The sequence below is a fragment of the Hemiscyllium ocellatum genome, chromosome 12 (assembly GCF_020745735.1).
Source record: "Hemiscyllium ocellatum isolate sHemOce1 chromosome 12, sHemOce1.pat.X.cur, whole genome shotgun sequence".
NCBI lineage: Eukaryota > Metazoa > Chordata > Chondrichthyes > Orectolobiformes > Hemiscylliidae > Hemiscyllium > Hemiscyllium ocellatum.
The window spans coordinates 22,284,043-22,306,171 of record NC_083412.1 but is presented as its reverse complement, the minus strand read 5'-3'; the positions used below and the strand labels follow the sequence as shown (position 1 = coordinate 22,306,171).

Below are 22,129 nucleotides of genomic sequence, written 5' to 3'. Positions count from 1 at the left end.
AATGTAACTTATAAAAAAGTTCTGGGATTTACGTATGGAAGGACCGAAACTAACACGGTCATTCTAAAAGATGAAAGACTTGTTTTAAAAATCCCATTTTTTTTCAATATATCATTTCAGTGGCATCACACTATAATCTTTTGCTGCATGGTGGCTCAGTGGTTAGCACTGCTGCCTCACAGCACCAGGATCCCAAATTCAATTCCAGCCTCAGGTGACTATCTATGGGGAGTTTGCACATTCTCCCCATGTCAGTGGGGGTTTCCTCTGGGTGCTTCAGTTTCCTCCCACAGTCCAAAGATATGCAGGTCAGGTGACTTGGCCATGCTAAATTGCCCATAATGCTAGGTGCATTATGGGCAATTTAGAGGGAAATGGGTCTGGGTGGGTTACTTCTTCGGAGGGTCGGTGTGGACAGGTTGGGCCAAAGGACCTGTTTCCACAGTGTAGGGAATCAAATCTATAAATTCTGTGATGTATAATCTTATACTCCACAACCATCCGATGAAGGAGCAGCAGTCCGAAAGCTTGGGCTTCCGAATAAAACTGTTGGGACTGTAAACTGGTGTTGTGTGACTATTAACTTTGTCCACCCCAGTCCAACACTGGCACATCCATATCTGGTTCAAGATGCAGTGTCCTTGCATGGTCAAATGCAAAAGAAATTGAGAGTGTGTTGCTGGAAAAGCTCAGCATCCGAGGAGAAGGGGAATTCCTGATGAAGGACTCCAGCCCGAAACATTGATTCTCCTGCTCCACGGATGCTGCCTGACCTGCTGTGCTTTTCCAGCAACTCTCTCAACTCTGATCTCCAGCATCTGCAGACCTCACTGTCTCCCAAATGCAAAAGGAGTTAGGCGTGTAGACTGTGTCCCTCAGGATCCAGGTTCTGGGTGCTGGTGGTCGAACAAATATATAATGTTTGGTTAACTGCTGAAGGATGACGCCTATGGGAGTTTCAAAGATACCAGCCATTTAACAACAGAATATTCTGGCCATGGCCACGCATGAATTGCACATGCATGGAATGCCAGACCTAACAGAATGACACACATCTCCATTAACTTTGACATTAACAGTACTTTCCCCTTCTCCCTGCAGTGCCATCTACAAAACCTCCACTTCACCGGCTTGCGGAGTGATCACATGGGCTCGCGACGTGTCACGTCACTGGGTGCCACAGAGCATGCGCAGGACCTGGAGACGTGCGACGCGTGATGCACAGGTTTCGGTGACGCAATCACGTCAGGGACGGTCAGCGATCGCCGCTTCACAATAGAAAGAGCCGGAAGTGAGCGAGATGCTGCTGTTGGTGTGACTGGTCTTTTCTTGCTGCTCTGCCGCGTAACCTAGAGCGAGGGCAAAGTGTTGGCGACTTGGTCGCTGTGTTGTTGCCGGAAAAGAAGAGATTAAAAACAGGTCGGTGTCCCGACTGCAATGAAGTTTAATTTACACAGAGTGACGGTTGGGCCTTTCGCCTGCCATCAGCGGGTGAAGTTAGTGCGCATGCTCATCATGTACTTGTCAATCAGCAGCAACCCTAAGAACTTGTGCATTGTTGCTGCATTCAGGTCTTCACACTTTCTGACTGCATTGCTTTTGGCTGCAAATGACTACTGTTCGTTCGCTTGCAACCTCTCACTGTTTTCTATGTAATTGGTTGACCTTTATCTGCACAGATGTTGAAAATAGCAGTTGGTGACATTGTCAGTTGCTTTCACAATCAGTTATTTTCCGGATGCCTGTCTATTTCTGGAAACATGTTTTATGGCAGGATCACTTTTTCCCGTTTGGTTTGAATACTTGATTTCAAGCTGATAACGTACTAATGCATTAAATGGGAGCCCGGACACGTTATCTGAGCCTAGGTAAAACTTAATGAACTCTTAGTTATATACCGGGGTATTTTGTAAAACAGAAAATCCGACTGATCCTTCCAGATTTTGCATGTCACACTCGTTCTCTATAAACAGATTCCTGATGAAGGGATTTTGCCTGAAACATTGATTTTCCTGCTCCTCGGATGCTGCCTGACCTGATATGCTTTTCCAGCACCTCCCTGATTTAAACTCTGGTTTCCAGCATCTGCAGTCTTCACTTTTGCCTGTATAAATATCTGCCAAACTCCAGAGTCTGTCTTATCCACAAAGGAACAGAAATATGCAGATATTCATTTTTCCAGTGTAGTGATGTATAATCGGTTCTTCTTTTAGCTTTGCTGTACGTATTTATGGCTTAAAAATATGTTCCTGGAAAAGTGCAGCAGATCAGGCAGCATCAAAGGAACAGGAGAATCGACGTTTCAGGCATAATCCCTTTTTCAGGAATGCCCGAAACGTCGATTCTCTTGTTCCTTTGATGCTGCCTGACCTGCTGCACTTTTCAAGTAACACATTTTTAAGCTCTGATCTCCAGCATCTGCAGTCCTCACTTTCTCCCTGTACATATTTATGTTCAAGAGAAGTGGCAATGCAGTTTTACTGCTGTTATGAATACATTTTCATGGAATTTAAGATGTGTGCAGTTTGTAATATTTATCAATAAGTTACCATTTTTATGAAGTATTTCAGAGGCTATTGGATAGCTATAAATGAAAAGAAAGAAGTAATCAAATTAAGGAACTCATTATCAGCCAAACTTGATAAGTTTGAAAACATTGTCTGGAAACTGGGATTAGTAATGCCTTTAGATTTACTTTAACAGCTTTTATTATTACTTTACACTTATTTGGGGGTCTGTTTCCTAATTTTTTTTGCTCCCTGTTGAAAGACAAGCAATACAGATGATGTGGAATTAAAGTTTTACCAGTTTAATGATCTGTGGATCGTTGGTATGCTTAATTGTTGTATAAGTGTGGCATACTTACTTTGATTATGGACAGGACAAGAGAAATGGTTGTTTTTTTTAATATGGGTAGTTCTCATATGAACCGTATTTCGGCATTGTGATTTGACAATTACATCGCTGAAGAATTAGTGAGCGGTATTTTCAAGAATGCTTGCCTTTGTTCACAATAGTGTGATTCCAACAATGATTGTTTTTGCACACTTCGTTCTGCACATGCGCTGATGTCAGCGTCAAAGCCTCTGCACAGTTCTGTGCATGTGCCGACGTCACCTGCTGTCAGAGCATGTGTGAGGGATAGTACTATGCATTGAGCAGCTTCACCTCAAAAATGAAACTAATGAATGTTCATTGCTCCGCCTCTGAGACAAGAATATTCTTGTATAATTCCTGCATTACTCTTATACATACCATTTGCCTTACTAATTTGTTCTTATACCTGCATATCACACAATCTAAACCAACCCCCGAGAAACAGGAGACAATCAATCACACCCATCTGGGGCAGCATGGCAGCTCAGTGGTTAGCAGTGCTGTCTCGGTGCTAGGCACCTGGGTTCCATTCCAGTCTGTGTGGAGTTTGCACATTCTCACAATGCAAAGATGTGGGTAAGGTGAATTTGCCAAGCTTAAATTGCTCATAGTGTTCACGGATGTGTAGGTTAGGTGTATTACTCAGGGCTAAATTTAGGGGAATGGGTCCCTTTGGAGAGTCCGTGTGGACTTGTTGGACTGAAGGGCCTGTTTCCCCACTGTAGGAATTCTCTCTGAAAAACCTGTATATTGTTCGCGTGAACCAGTATTACAGCTTTATCCTGCTGCTGCTGCCACTACCACCCCTTTACTTAATGTATAAATAAAAGTGATGCCATGAAAGAGGAGTGACTGCTGTCTTTGGTCATGACAAAGCATTTGAAATCAGAAATGACCTGGAGAGGGGACAATACATTTAGGAATTGATCTAGTTACTGCATTCCATATTTCTTTTTCCAAAAAGATGAATGTCATTTTGTACAGAATGAAATTGAGAGAATTAAAACAAAAAACCTGGTGCCAAATATTTTATTTGGTTGAATACTAAATCTAAGCAAACATCTTCAAATGGGAAAAGTAAGCACAGCTCTATTATTGTTTGCTTTTTTTCCAATGTGAAGGTAATTTGGAAATTGCCTTCCTTTTTGGCAAGTCTGTTATAATCTGACTGCTGTTTTGCTAATTCGAAGAAATTAGCAGCTGTCCAATGTGAACTTTTGTGTGATTAGAATCCAGAGTTTGTGCAAAGATACATGTCAGAAAAGTTCAAAATATCTCAGCAGTCTGTGTTTTTCTAACATTGTCCTTTAGACCAGGCGTTGTTTACTGCAGTGAGGGCAAGTCCTAGATCTCTGCCAGGAGGTATGTGACAGGCAAAGGTTATTTTTCCCCACTTCTAGCTTGTGTCTCCCTAAAGGAGGAGGGAGCCAAGAGAAGTGGCAATGCAATGTAAGTGCTGTTATCAATACTGCTGTTCAGACCTTGGTGCAGAGACTTGAGCGCACATTTTAGGTGAGCACATGAGGGCAGTACTAAGGGAATGCTAAAATGCTGGAGACCCCTTTTTTTGTCTGACGTGCTAGGCTGTCCTAGATAAATTATGAATTTATGAATGCACTCGTTCTTGACTGTTACATATTGCAGCTGCTGCAGTGAGATGCAGCTCATCCCTGTGATAGCATGTGAAGCAGTAGATGGTGGTGCGATGTTAGTTTTGTTTTTGGAGCAGCAGTTTGAAGCTGAAGTTTGAGCTAAAACACAAAACAGTTTACAGTAAAGATGCAAAAGCTTTAATTACAGAAGGATAGAAAACTTGAAAAAATAAGTTGTAGATCTTAAATGAGCCAAATCTATTCCTTCCAAAAAGATACTGGTCGTACAAACAACACTATAACACAAAATATGTGATATAACATATCAAGCAAATTTACCAATGTTTTTCTCCATTCTTAACTATTCAGTGAAATCCCACTTTCCTCATTTGCACCTCTTAATATTCTTTTGCATGCAACTGACTAATTTCTTTTAAGCATCCATATACAATCTTTCAGAGGTTTTTGTGCTGTAGACTTTTGAAAGCAATTACTCCCTGAAGATGACTGAGTTCTACCCTTGCCCTTTAATTCTTTAAAACTTCTGAGGGAGTGATAATTATTTTCAGAATATAATTATTTCTGACCAATTCTGAAACTGTCAATAAAGTAGCACCTTGGGTGCATTCACTTCCATGTATTTATGGAGCAGTAGCAGAATTTAGTATTTTGCTAATATTCAGAAACTGCTAATTAGATGTAATAGACAATCAAAACTGATATTCTGTGAGGATCATTGCTCTCCAATGCTTTTCTGTCTTTGTTTAATTTCTTTCTAGTGAACTCTAGATCCCCATATTCATATCTCTGTTCACTATCTTGTATGCATTGCAACTTGCCACTCATAACCTCTCCATGAAAAAATGTTTCCATAAGCCACTTAGAATGGCACTTTCAAATTCCAAACTGTCTAGCCTTTGGGTGTTAATGAGAATATGTTTCCAGTTGTTGATCAGTTTTAATCATTCTCTCACCTCTTGCGTTAGTCTTTGGCCCATTCCCTTCCCCCATCCTTGTTATTTCCCAAGTATACCAAGGGACCTGGGTTCAGTTCCAGCCTCTGGCAACTGCCTGTTTGGAGTTTGCAAATTGTCTGCGTGGGTTCCTTCCGGGTGCTCCAGTTTCCTCCCACAATCCAAAAGATGTGTAGGTTAGGTGAATTGGCCATGCTAAATTGCCCATAGAGTTCAGGAATGTGTAGGTTAGGTTAATTAGTCAGGGGTAAATATAGGGTAGGGGGGAAAGACTATGGGCGGGTTATTCTTTGGAGGGTCAGCGTGGACTTGTTGGGCTGAAGGGCCTGCTTCCACACTGTAGGGTTTCTATGATTCTATCATCTTTACACCTTCAAGTTCAAGGAGCACTGATTACATCCTATTTAACAAATTATAGGTTTTGTCATTTATTATTCATTACCGGACATTTCCGTCCTTGGCCCAAGGCACTTAGTATACCATGGTCATCATGGAGAGAAAATAATTCTGCTTCTCTTCAAACATCTTGCCCCTCCCCCATCCTTGCTTCTAACAGGTGGAGAAAACTGATGGACTTTATTATTAGGATCAAGACCATCTGTTAAACTACTTCTTGCCCTAATACCTGGAATTCCAGAATTCAATCTCTCTCCCTCTATTTTTTAAGATGGGCCTTGATATTAATTCTTTAACCTAGCTTTAATATTTTTTTCTCTAACCATGCCTTTCGTAACCCATCCTAAATACCTTTCAACAGCTTGAGGTTAATTTCTGTTTCTTTGTGCTTCTGTGAAGTACCATAGCATGATTGATTGCTTTAAGAACTGTTAATCAAGTGCAAGCTGTAAATATAAGAGATAAATGAATTCAGGACATCCTAAAGTGCCTCATAGCAAGCAAAGTCATTTTGAACTGTAGTCACTGAATTGTAATGCAAGAAGTCCATCAATCCTTTTGCACAAGCCTCACACACAGCAATGAGCTAAATATTCACATGATCCATGTTTTGGGTGGTGTAAATGTTGCCTTTGAAACCAAATACCTTTCTGCTTTTTTAAAGTGCACATTAATATCGATGTGATGGGCAGACTGAAACTCAATATAAAGTCAATTCAAAACTCCTCACTTTGAGTACTCCACTGGAGTGTCAGCCTAAGATTGTATTTCAATGTAGATTTTGAATCTACAGCCTTTTGATTCAAAGACCAGACCCAGCACTGGGACTAACTACTGTATTCATCCTACAGAATGTACATGCTGAATTCAAATTGTACTCATGGTTGTAGGGACATTGAAGAAGTAGCTTGGAGATCTGACAGACCTCTCAGCATTTTGTAAATACAGTTTGATATCGTACTGAAGTTGTTGTCCCTGATGGCAACCAAATAATCCAATTATGTTTTAGAGGGTAGGTTTTACAATGCTTTCTTCCAGAGTGCAGGTATTGACTGCTAGATTAGAATGACACGTCTGTATTATTGCAGACAGTGGTAGCAGTTTAATTTGAAGAAAAAGAGAAACTTGCATTTATTTACTGCCATGCATGACTGCCAGATGACTTGAAACAATTACTATTCAAATGCTTGTGGAGTGTAGTTACTGTTGGAGGATGTATAGCAGCTAGTTTGCACAGAGCAAACTCCCATAAAGATGTGATATTCTAGGAGCAAATTAGTGCAGACGCTAGAATCTGTACTGAAAGCAATAAATGCTGGAGCTCATAGCGGGACAGTCCGCACCCATGGAGAAAGAGCAAGCTAACGTTTCGAGGCTATATGATGCTTCATCAGAGCTGATTTGATAATCTGCTTTCATCATGATTGAAGAATGCATATTGATCAACTCCACTACTACCACTCTGAAATTTGTGCTTTTGCATCGTGCACCTGAGAATGCAGACAGGTCACAGTTTAGCATCTTTTCCAAAAATGGTACCTCTGATAATGTAGCACTGATTTAGTACTGCACTGGGGTGTGTCAGCCTTGATGTTTATACTGAAATCTTGGATAGGGATTTGAAACTAAAACTTTGTGGCAAGAGTGGTACCCACTGGGCCACAGCTGACACCTGCCTGCTAATGCTGAAGCAGTTTTGGTTGCTATCCAGTTTGTTGTTAAATAGAATAATCTGTCCTGTAGATTTTTTTGCCTGTATAAACTGATCCATGTGGTATTTGTGAGATGTAAGTACATAGCCCCGGTTAACTGTTGTTTGTTACACAAGGCATTAAATACTTTATTCACGGTTGTACAAGACCAAAACACAAAAGCCAGGAGAAAGAGAAAACTGTTCTTATTCTTCAATGTCAAGTCCTTTTGCCCTTCTTTAATACATTATATTTGTGTTCAGTAAGTTTATAAAAAAAAACTCGAGTGAACGAATAATATTTTTTACTTCTGTGTATTTCGTATGCTTTAAAGTTTGTAAATGCAAGTTGTGGTTGTAACATCCAATTGTGTGCTCTCCTGTTGCATGACAGTAATGTGATCTGATCATTTATTCAGGATAGTGGGCGGCATGGTGGCACAGTGGTTAGCACTGCTGCCTCACAGCGCCTGAAGACCCGGGTTCAATTCCCGACTCAGGCGACTGACTGTGTGGAGTTTGCACGTTCTCCCCGTGTCTGCGTGGGTTTCCTCCGGGTGCTCCGGTTTCCTCCCACAGTCCAAAGATGTGCGGGTCAGGTGAATTGGCCATGCTAAATTGCCCGCAGTGTTAGGTAAGGGGTAATGTAGGGGTATGGGTGGGTTTCGCTTCGGCGGGTCGGTGTGGACTTGTTGGGCCGAAGGGCCTGTTTCCACACTGTAAGTCTAATCTAAAAAAAAATAAACCTAAATCCAGATATTCAACTCAAAAAAGCTAAATATTTATGCTTATCGTTAATAATACTGGCCGCAATACATCAAATTTCAGAGAAAATAACATGGATGATGCCAAACATTGCCTTTATATTAATTGAAATATTGAGATTGGTTTATGTGCACATGTTGAAAGTGTGTTGCTGGAGAAGTGCAGCAGGTGAAGGAGGATAGACATTTTGGGCAAGAGCTCTTCATCAGGAATTAACCCTGTGGGCTGGGGGTGCTGGGAGATAAATACGGCTTTGGGGAAGATAGCTGAGTATGTGATAGGTAGTTGGAGGTGAGGATAATGGTGATAGAATGGGAGGAGGGTGGAGCGGATAGGTGGAAGGAAGATGGACAAGTCATGAAGGCGGTGCCGTTCGGAGGTTGGATCTGGGATAAGGTGGGGGGAGGGGAAATGGGGAAACTGGTGAAATCCACACTGATGCTATGTGGTTGGAGGTTCCCAAGGCAGAAGATGATGCGTGCTTCCTCCAGGTGTCGATTAGGGTATAGCGATGGAGGAGGCCCAGGACCCACGTGTCCATGGCGGAGTGGGAGGGGAAGTTGAAGTGTTCGGCCACGGGGTGGTGGGGTTGGTTAATACGGGTGTCCCAGAGATGTTCTCTGAAGGGTTCTGCAAGTTGGCATCCTGTCTCCCCAATGTAGAGGAGACTGCATCAGGAGCAACAGATACAGTAAATAACATATGGGAATGCAGGTAGAACTCTGATGGATGTGGAAGGCTCCTTTGGGGCCTTGGATAGAGATGAGGTGGGAGGTGTGTGGATAGGTTTTGCAATTCCTGCTGGGGTAGGGAAGGTGCTAAGAGTGGGGTGCGCGCTAGAGGGTGGCGTGGATCTGACAAGGGAGTTCTAGAGGGAATGGTCTTTATGGAAAATGGATAGAGATGGGAGGAAAATACATTGCTGGTGGTAGGGTCTGTTTGTAGGTGACAGAAATGGCAGAGGATGATGTATCTAGAGGTTAGGGTGGAAAGTGAAGACCGGGGGATTCTGTCCTTGTTGCGGGTGGAAGGATGGGGTTTGAGGGCGGAAGTGTAGGAAGTAGATGACGTTCTGGAAAGCATCATCGACCACGTGGGAGGGGAAATTGTGATCTTTGAAGGAGGAGGCTATCTGGTGAGTTCGGTGGTGGAACAGAAGTTTAGTCTGCTGAACTAAAAGACTGTTGATCTTGGTTGCTGGGGATTTTTTGCTGAAAGGACATATTTTGATTCTTCGTGTGCCTTAACCAAAATCTATCAAAGAGGTAGGAAAGACTGATATTTTTTTCGATGGATTAAATTTGGCTATTTTTTAGGTGGAGTGCAAAGGTGATGGTTTCACACTTTCAAAAATCACATTTTTTCCGAGATCTGTTATGTGTTCTCCAGAAGGTCTTTATGTGTGTTAATGATGATGCACTACAAGTCTTCCTAGAATTGTAGCGTTTATGGTCCTCTTAACTCGGTCAAGTGCAAGGGAAATTATTTGCCAAGAAGATAAGCAAAGAATTTGTATCCAGGTTTCTGCTAGTATTACTCTGTTAGCAATGGTGAAGATGAATTTCTCAATCGTACAGGATTTACTCCAGTTTGATTTGTTTTTTGCTTTGTGTTATGATCCCAGATCATTGTAATACTGGACAAATGTGATCCCAGAGTAAAGCCTCGCTTGATGGATCATAATTTTTTTTTAGCTTAATTATTGTTAGTCACTGAACATCTTCACAGAAGGTTGCCAGTGTTCTTTGCAAGAGAACATATGCAGCATTTGTGTGTAAGAAACTTATTAAAGCAGTTTAGAAAAAAATCTTATCAGCAAAAAGATTCAACCATTTATCTCCAACAATATCCTTTGTTCAATCCCAGTGAACCTATCTTCATTTCTGACTTAATTGATTATTTCCAGTTCTGAGGGCCTGTATTTCTTTTTGATTCTTATAGCCAAGAGACAGCTACAAGCTCTCAGCTTGGAGATTCTACAAACTATATACTTCAATTTTTAAGATTTGAATACAACTTAAAAAAAATGCTGCCCTTCTGGTAGGTTGCAACTGTTTTCCTGAATTGAGCTCAAAACTATGAATAGCCCTGTCTGTTTTTCTGAAGGTCATAAAATTATACATTGTAAGCAATTCATCAGTTAATGCCACAGCTATGTTGTTGGTCACTTGACTGAAATTATTTGTTTTCTTGTAAATAATGTAATTGATTCACTGCTCTAAATGACTTTCTGACCTTTCAGTTTTTAAAAAAAGTTTACTTTCACAGAACCGAAACCAAAAATCCATTGTCCTCTACTGGAAAATCCAAATTGCCAATGATAATATAAAATAAACATTTATCACACCTCCACCCAAAGAAAAACATGAAAAGAGGTGCCTCCTTTTAGCGGCATTTTTATTTTCTACCAGAATTTCTTCCTATAATTATTTCATAATTATATTGACAATAAGAACACTTCATTCACAATTTTAAATACACTATATTCTGACAGTACTGTCTGTTATAGTGTTATGAATGTGTTAACATGATCGTTTTTTTTCCCTCTTTCCTCCCTGGATTACTCTCCAAATAATTTACAAAATTGTTTCAAATTTCATAAGGTCCAGTAGAAGTTTTAATGGTTACCCAGACACCAGTAACAGTGCTACCCTTTGTACGAACCAACAAAAATATTTGAGATTTGGCTTTTTCAGCTGCTCTAGTATTTGTTGTTTGTTGAAATTTAACCTGTGTAATATACTTTATGACAGCAGTTCAAATGTATATGTCCAGGTCTCCACCCAGTCATTTAGTTAAAAGATGTACAAATCCCTCTTAAATTTCTATCTTGCCAAGGGACCCACTTTATTATGATCAAAGCTGCTTGTAATTCTGGACAAGTCAGATTCCAATGAATGTGGTAAAATCTTGATTCCAGTTCTGGTCTTCACGTATCACTCCACTACCCTCCACATACAAAGAAATGTAAGCTGCCATTTCCATCGCCTCCAGTGGAATGCCATGATCAGACACACATTCCCCTCCCTTCTTTTGTCAGCATTCTACAGGGACTGTTCCCTCGAGATGCTCTGGTCCATTCCTCCTCCATTCCCAACACTTCTCTACACTCCCATGACACCTTCCCTTGTAATTTCAGAAGGTTTCAAGACCTGTCCATTTACCACCTACATCCTCGTTATCCAAGGCCCCATACCTACCTTCCTACAGTGACTTTCCTGCAATTCATTCAATGTAGTCTACTGTATTCGTTGCTGACTATGTGGTCGTCTTTACATTGGGGTGAAGGAACGTAGACTGGGTGATCACTTTACAGATCACCAGTACTCTGACTCACAATAACCCTGAGCTTCTCATTGCCTGCCACTTTAACATGTCACCATAGTTCCACATCAACACATTTCTGCTGTAAACTTGCTGCAGTGTTTCTGCTATTGCTCATGCTCATTTGCTCACTTTAAGTTTTAAAGTGGCCAACATCTTGAATTTGGTTTTTGATTTGTACTCGTGATGTTATTTATTTATTTATTATTAAATAACAACCTATTGCATTTGTCTAACCTCCTATTTAAATGTAAATAGTTTGACTGCCTAGGGACATTTTGGCACAATTCTGAGTATTCCAGTCCTGTCTAGGTAGAGCACTATAAATGATTTTGTTGCATTACTAATCATAGAGCTATACTTGAAAACTAAAAACTTTCATTAATCAAATGACCTGTAATAGAGATGGAATGGCAGATGATATACCACAAGCGTGGCCTGTAGGAGCTGATGGATACCAATATGATGCACAGCTACCAGATCTGCAATGATTGTAGTTTGAGGAACTTCAACTTAGAGTTTGAGCAATAGTTTGAGCTTTGGACTCTGTGATGGATCAGGGGAGAGTTCAGTTGTTGAGCAATTTGTTCCACAAGCTAAATTAAGGAGCAGACCACAAAAGTAATCTCTGGATTAACTGTCTGTCTGATCCAAAAGAAAATTGGCACAGCATCAGAGAATTGAAATCTAACCCTAAAGTTTGGTGTGGGAGAAATGCCGACGGAACGTTTTGAAAATGGGAAAACAGCTACATAATCACAGTGGGGAAACTGTGGTAGTTATGGGACAGAAATTGAGAGTTCCAATTGTGAAGTTAACTTTGACAACTGATGATTTGAGAATTTCGATCAGAAAAAAAAATCTTGGAAAATGTTGATTTTTTTATTTCACTCACTTCTAACTTTCAACTCAGACTTGAATTTTATACCACTCCAGATAATACAAGTTGAGTGATGAAGAGTACAGAATATTAAAGTGTACAATCTTTTAAACAAGTTTGATGGCTTTTTGCCATTTCTACAGCTTCAAAGTTTCTGTTGTTATAATTGGTGAAGTTTAACTGTAGTTAGTTATGCCTTTTAATGAGATCATTTAAGATTTCCCACATTAGACATTGAACAATTCACTATCCGAAACTAACTACAGTTTGTGAATGACTTTTTTAACCAAGTACAAATTAAAAATACTCTATTCTTAGCAAGTTGGACTTCATGAAGTGTTTGAGATTTTTGTACCAAGCATGTTTAACCATTGTTTGTGTTCAGCAGTGGAATGGAACATCTTCCAACTTTGGGGGCTATTGCTAATATCAAAGTGTTCCTGTCAAACAAAGCACAGATGAAAAGTGGAACATCTCTGCTTTGTGTAACGATATGTTTTAAACTCTGCTTGAGGACAATGATCTAATTGCGTATTACTAGAGGCTCTCTACATATTTACTATTTTAAACTTTAATCATTGAATATGTTGCAAACAAGAGAATTTCATAAGATGATTTTAAATTTTCTCTTTACATTTGACCTTGAGTTAAAATTTATGCAAAGAGACGATATGTCCAGCTGCTGGTTTGGCCTGGTTATTATAGGACAGAGGCCAGTCAATGGCAGTTGAAATGTATGTACCAGTTTTAACACCTGGAAACAAAAACCAATAATTTGTTTTTGTTCTGTGAGACCCAGGGCAGCTTGAGGAAAGTAACTTTTGTCCTTGTGTCTCTGTCTGTCCAGTAGCTGCTGCAGTGAGCAGAAAGAAAAGGAATTTTTCTCTGTTAGCTATAAAACTGAATGCAAAAAGGGAGACCTCTCATCAAAAAGATGAAATTCTTGACATTGAAGCACACTGGAAGAGGCCAAGGGAAGACATTGCCAGAGTAGGCATGTACTAGATGTATATATGGGATTTATCTCTCGGAAGATTCAGGGAATTGGCCTTGGGTCACAGGATGTTAAACTCGGTTAAACAAATAAAAGTGAATCTTTTGGAAGTTGGGAGTAACTTTGGACTGGTTCCTGTAAACATTGTAATTCTGTTGAGAATCTGGCATGTGTAAAAGTAGCAAAGAATTTCAAGTGTTAAAATGTAAATACAATATTTGTTTCTGTGTATTACAGTATTTAACTACTAAGTAATGTTTAATCACCATTTATTTTAGCTTGTTTACTACTTTAAAAGTTTGTGTGAAATCTTGTAATTCTTTGAGTCATCAGGAATTCAAATGTATCTGACAATGTTCAATCCCTCTGGGGATGGTAACAAGTTAATTGATCATAGTTATGATGTTTTCTTTATCTATCAGTTTCCAGAAATCTGAAAATATTGTTCAGTTCTTTTTTTTTCTTTTCCCACTTCAAAATGTTCTCTCTGTCTGATATACACTCTGTTCAGTAGATGAGGGGGAAGATAATTGGTCTCAGTGGTATTCTGTAACTTGTACAGAGTACTGAGCAAGGATAGGCTGACTCATATCCTCGGAGTTAAAAAATTCTTTGTGTTAGAAAGGAATTGCAGTACTCCTGCTCTATATCTGTGTTGTAATCCAGATCAAAGTCATGACTTGCTGTGAGGGAAACTACAGATACAAGCCTATTTAAAGTGATTATTGCTTTGGATGCAGTGCAGAGAATTCTAAGATTTGCAGGTGAAGATTAGTTTGAATGAACTTGCCCAACTTTTGCTGTTTTTTTGACATCTCTTCCTAACCCCCACCCACTTTCTCCTCTCACTTCTCTGACCTGTAAGCTATTTAATTTTACAGCAGCAACAAATTACATTTATACCAAATAAAACATCTCAAGATGCTTAACAGAAGCATTGTCAAACAAAAAGTTCTAATTATGAATGCATGGAGTTTAAGGAACAAATTAAATGAGCTGCAGGCACAAATTGAAATGAGAGATTATGATATAGTAGCCATGTTGCAGGACGGTTGGGGTTAGGATCTAAATATACAAGGTTATAGAGTGGTTAGCACTTTTGCCTCTCAGTGCCAGGGATCTGGGTTCAATTCCAGCCTCTAGCAACTGTCAGTGTGGAGTTTGCACATTATGCCCTTGTCTGTGTGGTTCTCCTCCTGGTGCTCCAGTTTCCTCCCCCAGTCCAAAGATGTGCAGGTTAAGCAGATTGGCTATGCAAAATTGCCTAAAATGTTAAGAGATGTGTAAACGAGATGCATTAGTTAGGAGAAATGTGCAGTTAATAGGATAGGGGAATGGGTCTGGGTGGGATCGAAAGGTCAGTGTGGACTTGTTGGGCCAAATGGCCTGTTTCCACACTGTAGGGATTCTTTGAAGACCACAAACAGCTTCCATGAAGGATAGACCGGAAAAACCACAAAGGAGGTGGAGTAGCCTTACTGATTAGAAACAAGGTTATTTCAGTGGTTACGGTGAATATAATGAGGGGATGGTCTCCTTTTCAAGATGTCCTCCTTCTTCAAAGATCCCAAATTCGCCCCTCACATGATCGGCAATGCCCTTCAATCCATTTCCTCCACTTCATGCACCTCTGCCCTTGAACCCCACCCCTCCTAACACAACAAGGTCAGAACCTGCTGGTCCCCGCCTTCCACCCGACCAACTGCTGTAACATCACATCATCCTTCACCACTTCTACCACCTACAAGCAGACTCCAACACCAGGGACATAGTTCCCTCCCCATATCTATCAGCGTTCGGGACTCCCTCGTCCGATCCACGCCTTAATCCCGGCACCTTCTCCTCCCACTGCAGGAAGTACAAAACCTGCACCCACACTTTCCCCCCTCATCTCTAAGTTCCCAAAAGATCCTTCCACATCCGACAGAAATTTACCTGTACCTCCACCAATGTGGTCTCCTGTACATGGGGAGACAGAATGCCAATTTGCAGATAGTTTCAGAGAACATCTTTGGGACACCCGCACCAACCAACCCCACCACCCCGTAGCTGAACACTTAACTCCCATTCCCTCTTCGTCAATGACATGCAGGTCCTGGGCAGTCTCCATCGCTAAACCCTTATCACCTGATGCTTGGAGGAAGAACGCCACAACCTCCGCCTCGGGACCCTGCAACCACACAGGATTAATGTGGATATCACCAGTTTCCTCATTTCCCCTCCCTCCACTTTATCCCAGTCCCAAGCCTCCAATTTGGCACCGCCCTCTTGACCTGTCCATCGCCTTTCCCGTATGTCTGCTTCATCCTCCTCTCTGACCTATCACCTTCTCCTCCACCTTCATCTACCTATTGCATTCTCAGCTACCTCCTTCCCCCACCCCCTCCCATTTATTTCTCAGCCCCCGGCCCACAAGCCTCATTCCTGATGAAATGTCGATGCTCCTCGGATGCTGCCTGACCTGCTATGTCTTTCCAGCACCACACACGACTCTGATCTCCAGCATCTGCAGTCCTCACTTTCTCCATGTAGAGATTTCAGGATATATGGAGGTGGATTTTATGGAAGATCTTAAGACGATTAGAGGAGAAGTTCCAAAGTTTATGTCCTTGGCAGAGGAAAACATAGTACTCATAGTACTCAATAGTTAAAATTTGGGATTTCAAGAAGTCAGAATTGGAAGTAGGTTCGCAAAGAATTTTGGGACTGGAGGCAATTTTATAACGATGGGAATTGAAAGGATTTGAAAACTAGCATGACGGTTTTAAAATAGAGACATTGCACCAGGCAGCAACCTATCTCATTGAGCAGAGAGATGGCAAGTGACTAGGACTTAGTGCACCTTAGGACATGTGGCCAATGTTTGGATGATTTCAAATGTATGGATGGTACAATGCGGGAGGCTGCCAAGTACTTTGTTGGAGTGGTTAGGTCTTGAGATAATGAAGGCATGTGTAAGATTTTCTGCGAGAATGGAGTTGAGCCAGGTTGTGAAGGTGGAAAAAGGGGACCGTCGTGTTGACATGGGTATATGTTCAGAAGTTCATATTAGGATGAAGTGTGACACCAATATTGCAAACACTTTCATTCAACCTGTTAGAATTGCCAGGGAAAAAGAATGGAATTGACATTTAGGAAACAGCTACTGGTAAGAACTAAAGGCAGAGGCTTTGGTCTTTCCCAGATTTAGTCTGAAGAAATTTTCTGCTCACATGCTGGATACAAGTCTGACAGTTTAGAGACTGGAGATGAAGTAGAACTGAGTGTCATCAGAATGTATATTCAGAGGGAACATGGGGTCAAGAAGAACCATAAGGCCAAGTAGAGCATATCAGTGGTGACAGAAGTCTGAAGATAAACTATTGCAGGTAAATCACTTGCTGTGATTTGGTTAATAAGATCGGAGCCAAGTATGGGCAGTTATATTCAGCTGGATGACAGAGGCACGCTGTTAGACGTGTGAATGGCTGCTGAGAGGATGAGAAGGATAATTAGTTGCAATAATCAGGAATGTCATTTATGACTTTGATAAGTGCTCTTTCAGTGTTGTGGCCAGATTAGGAACTTGATTTAGAAGGACTCAGACATGAAATTGCATGGACTTGGGAGGTGAAACTAAATTCAAAGACTGAGAAATGGGAGCTTGAAATGGTGAAGTAGTTTTCAAGGACAGAAGGTTCAGTGAATTCTGTTTTTAATGCAAGCGGTGGGATTGAAGAATTGAAACTGAAGAAATAAAGAACCGTTTATAATCTCACCTAACATAGGGACCAGGAAAGAGAGTTGGGTGATCAAAAGTTTGCTGTGAATAAAGTTGAGGGAGCAAGTGACAATTATCATGGATAACGTGGATTTCAGGAAAGCAATAGGGGAGATGAAACAGAATTTCATCTCTTTAGGTTTTGAACAGTGGAAGCCATTGAAGAAGGTCTGACCAGTTTGGCCAGTGAATTAAAGATCAAGATTGAATGAACCTTTGAGGCAATGTAAATTTTAAGGAGGGCTTCCATTTTATTGCTTTTGTTATGATTTGTTTTTACTTAGGTACTTTTTACATTTAAATTTATTTTACATTTTATATTCAAGCTATTTCATACCCATCTCCTGCTTCTAAAAGAAATTCTTTTCATCTGAAGAATTATCAGCTAAGTCTTGGTTTTCTGCAATGTGATCTTTGGGATGTCCTTTGTTCAGTATTAAACTGACCATTGCTTCAACGTCTGCCTTATTTGAACTGTTCTGTGTCATTGCATCTGAACACTTTCATAATAGTGGTATACAATACTTTGGAAAGAATCAAAATTCAAATTCCGTAAAACAAGTAAAAGCTTTATTTCATTCTTTAGACTCATCATAGTAGCAGGGGGTGTGGATAAACAAACTGAGTATGAACAGTGTTGGATTTTCCATTTCTTTAAAAGTAGGTGATGTTCAATTGGTATTATCATTAGAAGAATAATCCAGAGATCCAGGTGATCTGGGGGTCTCAGTTCAAATCCATCATGGCAGATGGTGGAATTTGAATTGAATAATAATCTGGAAATAAGAGTCTAATGACAACCATGAATCTGTGGAATTTGCTACCCCAAAGTGTGGTGGATGCTGGGACAGTGAGTAAACTTAACAGGGAGTTAGATTTTTAAAATTGATAATGGGTTGAAGGGTTACGGGGCGAAGACTGGAAAATGATGGTGAGGCACATCAGCCATGATTGAATGGCAGAGCAGACTCGATGGTCCAAATGACAGAATTCTGCTCATATATCTTATGAGCTGATGTTGTTGATTATCAGCCAAAAAAAACACCTGGTTTATTGATGTCCTTTCGGGAAGGAAGCTGCCGTTCATACCTGGTCTGACTTACAGGTTGCTCCAGACCCCACAGCAATGTGGTTGACTCGTAACTGTCCTCTAGGCAATTGGGAATGGGCAATAAATGCTGGCCCAGCCTGTGACCATCCCCCCCCCTCTGCAAACCCAACCTTTCTGTGAATGAATTTAAATTGAATACGAAATTTACAATGAAAATATCAGACTTTTATGTTCAAAAACCTATCATGTTTCAGATTTTGGTCACCATACAAAAAACAAGGAATGCATTGAGCTTCAAAAATACTCGTTTGTAATCACCTGCTTAAAAACAATTTTAAAAAGATGACCACTCTTGAAGGGAAATAGTTCATTTTCACTTCTCACCAGCCCTAGTAACAATTGTTTCGCTCTTGGACACCATCTACAACCACTAATGCGATGCATTTGCTATCTTTGCTTGTTGCCAATCCTCTATGCTACATCCATATCTTTTTTTCAGGGTTAGTGGTGAATAATATCGCCTGGTTTTCCTATCAGATGGTTTGTTTCAACTGTCTTCACTGCAGTTAAGATAATTCATGAGAAGTTAATTTTTAAATGTCACATTGGTGTCCGTTTTTGATTAGATGCATTTGAATCATTTCAGAGAATATTGCTTTGATCTGCATGATGTTCTATGAATTCTGTGATGTGATAAAACATTTCTAATATTCTTTCTGTAACATTCGTACTGAGTCAATTTTGAATTTTTAACCATTGAAGTCACTCCAGTTATGAGAAAGTATTCCTTCACCTAAATTAATTTACATTCCTTGCTTTATAAGAAAAGTCTGGCACTAAATATTACTTTAATAAAAAGAGAAATCAAAAGCTAAGTAATACAACATTATGGAATATCTGATTTAAACCCTTTCCTTCCAGATAGAGGACAATATCTAAAATTCAAATAGTACTAAGAGAATAGCAGGACATGGAGTCAATAGATGTGAAGCTGGAAAAGCACAGCAAGTCAGATAACATCTGAGGAACAGGAAAGTCAACGTTTCAGGTCCTAACCCTTCTTCAGGACTGGAGAGGGGCAGGGCGACCCAAAATATATAGAGGGAGGGGATGGGGTTGGGGAAGGATGGGTGGAAGCAGATAGAAGGTTGTTGTGAATTAGAATTCAAATCCCTACTGTGTTGTAACAGGTCCTTCCGCCCAACAAGTCCACCCCGACCCTCCGAAGAGTATCCCAATCAGACCCATTCCCTTATATTTATCCCTGACTCATGCACCTAACCTATACATCCCTGAACACTATATGAGCAATTTAGTAGGGCCAATTCACCTAATCTGCAAATCTTTCAACTGTGGGAGGAAACTGGAGCACCCAGAGGAAACCCACGCAGACACTGGGAGAATCTGCAAACTCCACACAGTCGCCCGAGGCAGGAATCGAACCAGGGTCCCTGCTGCTGTGAGGCATGATGCCCTGGTGGGAAGGGTGGAGGGGATAGGTGAGTAGCAAGATGGACAGGTCAGGGAGGTGAGGAAGAGAGGTGGCGCTAGATGTGGGTAAGGCTGGGGAAGGAGTGATTTTGAAACTGGTAAAGTTGATGTTGAGGCCATTGGGCCTTGAGCTAACCAGGCGATAAATAAGGTGGTGTTCCTCCAGTTTCCATTTGGCCTAACTGACAGTGGAGGTAGCCAAGTTTGGAGATGTTACCAGGGGAGTGGGAGGGGAATTAAAATGGATGGCAACTGAAAGATAAGGTTGGTTGATGTATGCAGATCTGACAGAGATTCATCTGCACTTCATCCAATCTCATCTATTGCATCGTTGCTCCTGACATGGTCGCCTTTATATAGGGGAGACTAAATGCAGACTTGGGGACTGGTTTGCAGAGCATCTGCACTCATCAACCAACCCAACCTTCCAGTTGCCACCCATTTTGTCACAGGCCAAATGGAAACTGGAGGAACCACACCTTATATTTCGCCTGGGAAGCTTACAGCCCAATGGCTTCAACATTGACTTCACCAGCTTTAAGGTAGCCCCAACCCTCTTCCTCACCTCCCTGATCTAACCTAACCTGTCCATCATCTTATTGACCTGTCACCCTTCCACTGACTAATCACAACACTCCCCTTCCTGCATCCACCCATCACCATCTCACCTACCTTTCCCTCAGTCCCACCCTGATCCCCCCCATATATTTATGGGTTCCCTCCCCTCCTCCCCAGTCCTGACGAAGGGTTTCAGCCCAGAAGATTGACTTTCCTCCTCCATGGATGCTGTCTGACCTGCTGTGCTTTTCCAGCCTCACATCTATTGACTCTGGCATCTGCAGTCCTCACTGTCTCCAGCAGAACATAGACATCTTGAAAGAGACATTATAAGCAATGCAACTTGCTAGAATAAGAATTTTTGCCTCTGTCCTCTTGAGTAAGCATGAATTCCCCATTTGCAGAATTTCAACAACAGCTGTTTACCCCAATAGAATGTATTAGTACCTTTGAATATGGATATGAAGGCACATGATCTAATATCTGGCCTCACAGTAATAGCTTAAAGTGTCAAAAATATGAGTTTACCTTACTAGCTATGTAGAGTCATAGAGATGTACAGCACGGAAACAGACCCTTCGGTCGTACTAGTCTATGCCGACTAGATAACTTAACCTAATCTAGTTCCATTTGGCAGAACTTGGCCCATATCCTTTTCAACCCTTCATATTCATCAACTCATCCAGATGCCTTTTTGAATGTTGTAACTATACCAGCCTCCACCACTTCCTCTAGCAGCTCATTCCATACACGTACCACCCTCTGCGTAAAAATAGTTGCCCCTTAGGTCTCTTTTATATCTTTCCCCTATAGCCCTAAACTTAATGCCCTCTAGTTCTGGACTCCCCACCCCAGGGAAAAGACCTCAACTATGTATCCTATCCATGCCCCTCATGATTTTATAAACCCATATAATATCACCTATCAGCCTCCGATGCTCCAGGGAAAACAGCCCCAGCCTATTTACCCTCTCCCTATAGCTGAAATCCTCCAACCCTGGCAACATCCTTGAAAATCCCTTCTGAACCCTTTCAAGTTTCCAGCATCCTTCTGCTAGGCATTTTTGTTTTTCCATGGAAAGGAAACAATGACTTCTGCAGCACCTTTGTCAAGCACAAGAAACATTGGGCTATACCTGTACTGGCAGTTTGAAAGCCAGCTGTGCCTCATCTCTCATCTCAGCATTTTATTGATAAGCTTGTTAAGTTCCTTGCCCTCAATCCGCCATTCCCTTTCTAATGACCTGTCACACACCTTGAAATGAGTTGGAAAGAATGGCTGCCTTTTGGACTAAAAGCTCTTTCTTTTTCTCTGTTTGAGAGCATGTGATTTCGAGTGAGACATAATAGCATTTCTATGACAATGCATTACAATTTATAAAAAAAACGGGAATTTGTGTTACAGACATTTCGTCCCCTGTCTAGGTGACATCCTCAGTGTTTGGGAGCCTCCTGTGAAGCGCTTCTGTGATTTTTCCTCAGCCATCTACAAATGGCGGAGGGAAGATCACAGAAGTGCTTCACAGGAGGCTCCCAAGCACTGAGGATGTCACCTAGACAGGGGATGAAACGTCTGCAATACAAATTCCCAGCTCGGCGAACAGAACCACAACAACGAGCACCCGAGCTACAAATCTTCTCCCAAACTTTATATAAAAAAAAACGTTAGAATGCTTTTGAATTGCATGGACCCAATACCCTTTCAAGTCTGTCTCTTCAAGGACTATCCATTGCATTATTAGAATGAGTTGTAATAAACATTTTTGTGTCATGACTGA

The 22,129-nt window shown here is 41.0% G+C and overlaps 1 protein-coding gene across 1 annotated transcript in view; it reads left to right on the top strand.

Annotated features, from left to right (window-relative positions):
• Positions 1-1,248: 1,248 nt before the first annotated feature.
• cab39l (calcium binding protein 39-like) overlaps positions 1,249-22,129 on the top strand; it is a 78,525-nt gene continuing 57,644 nt past the window's right edge. Inside the window, exon 1 of the mRNA XM_060833381.1 lies at positions 1,249-1,419. The gene's annotated coding sequence lies outside the window, so the exon portion shown is untranslated. The remainder of the gene's footprint in view (positions 1,420-22,129) is intronic.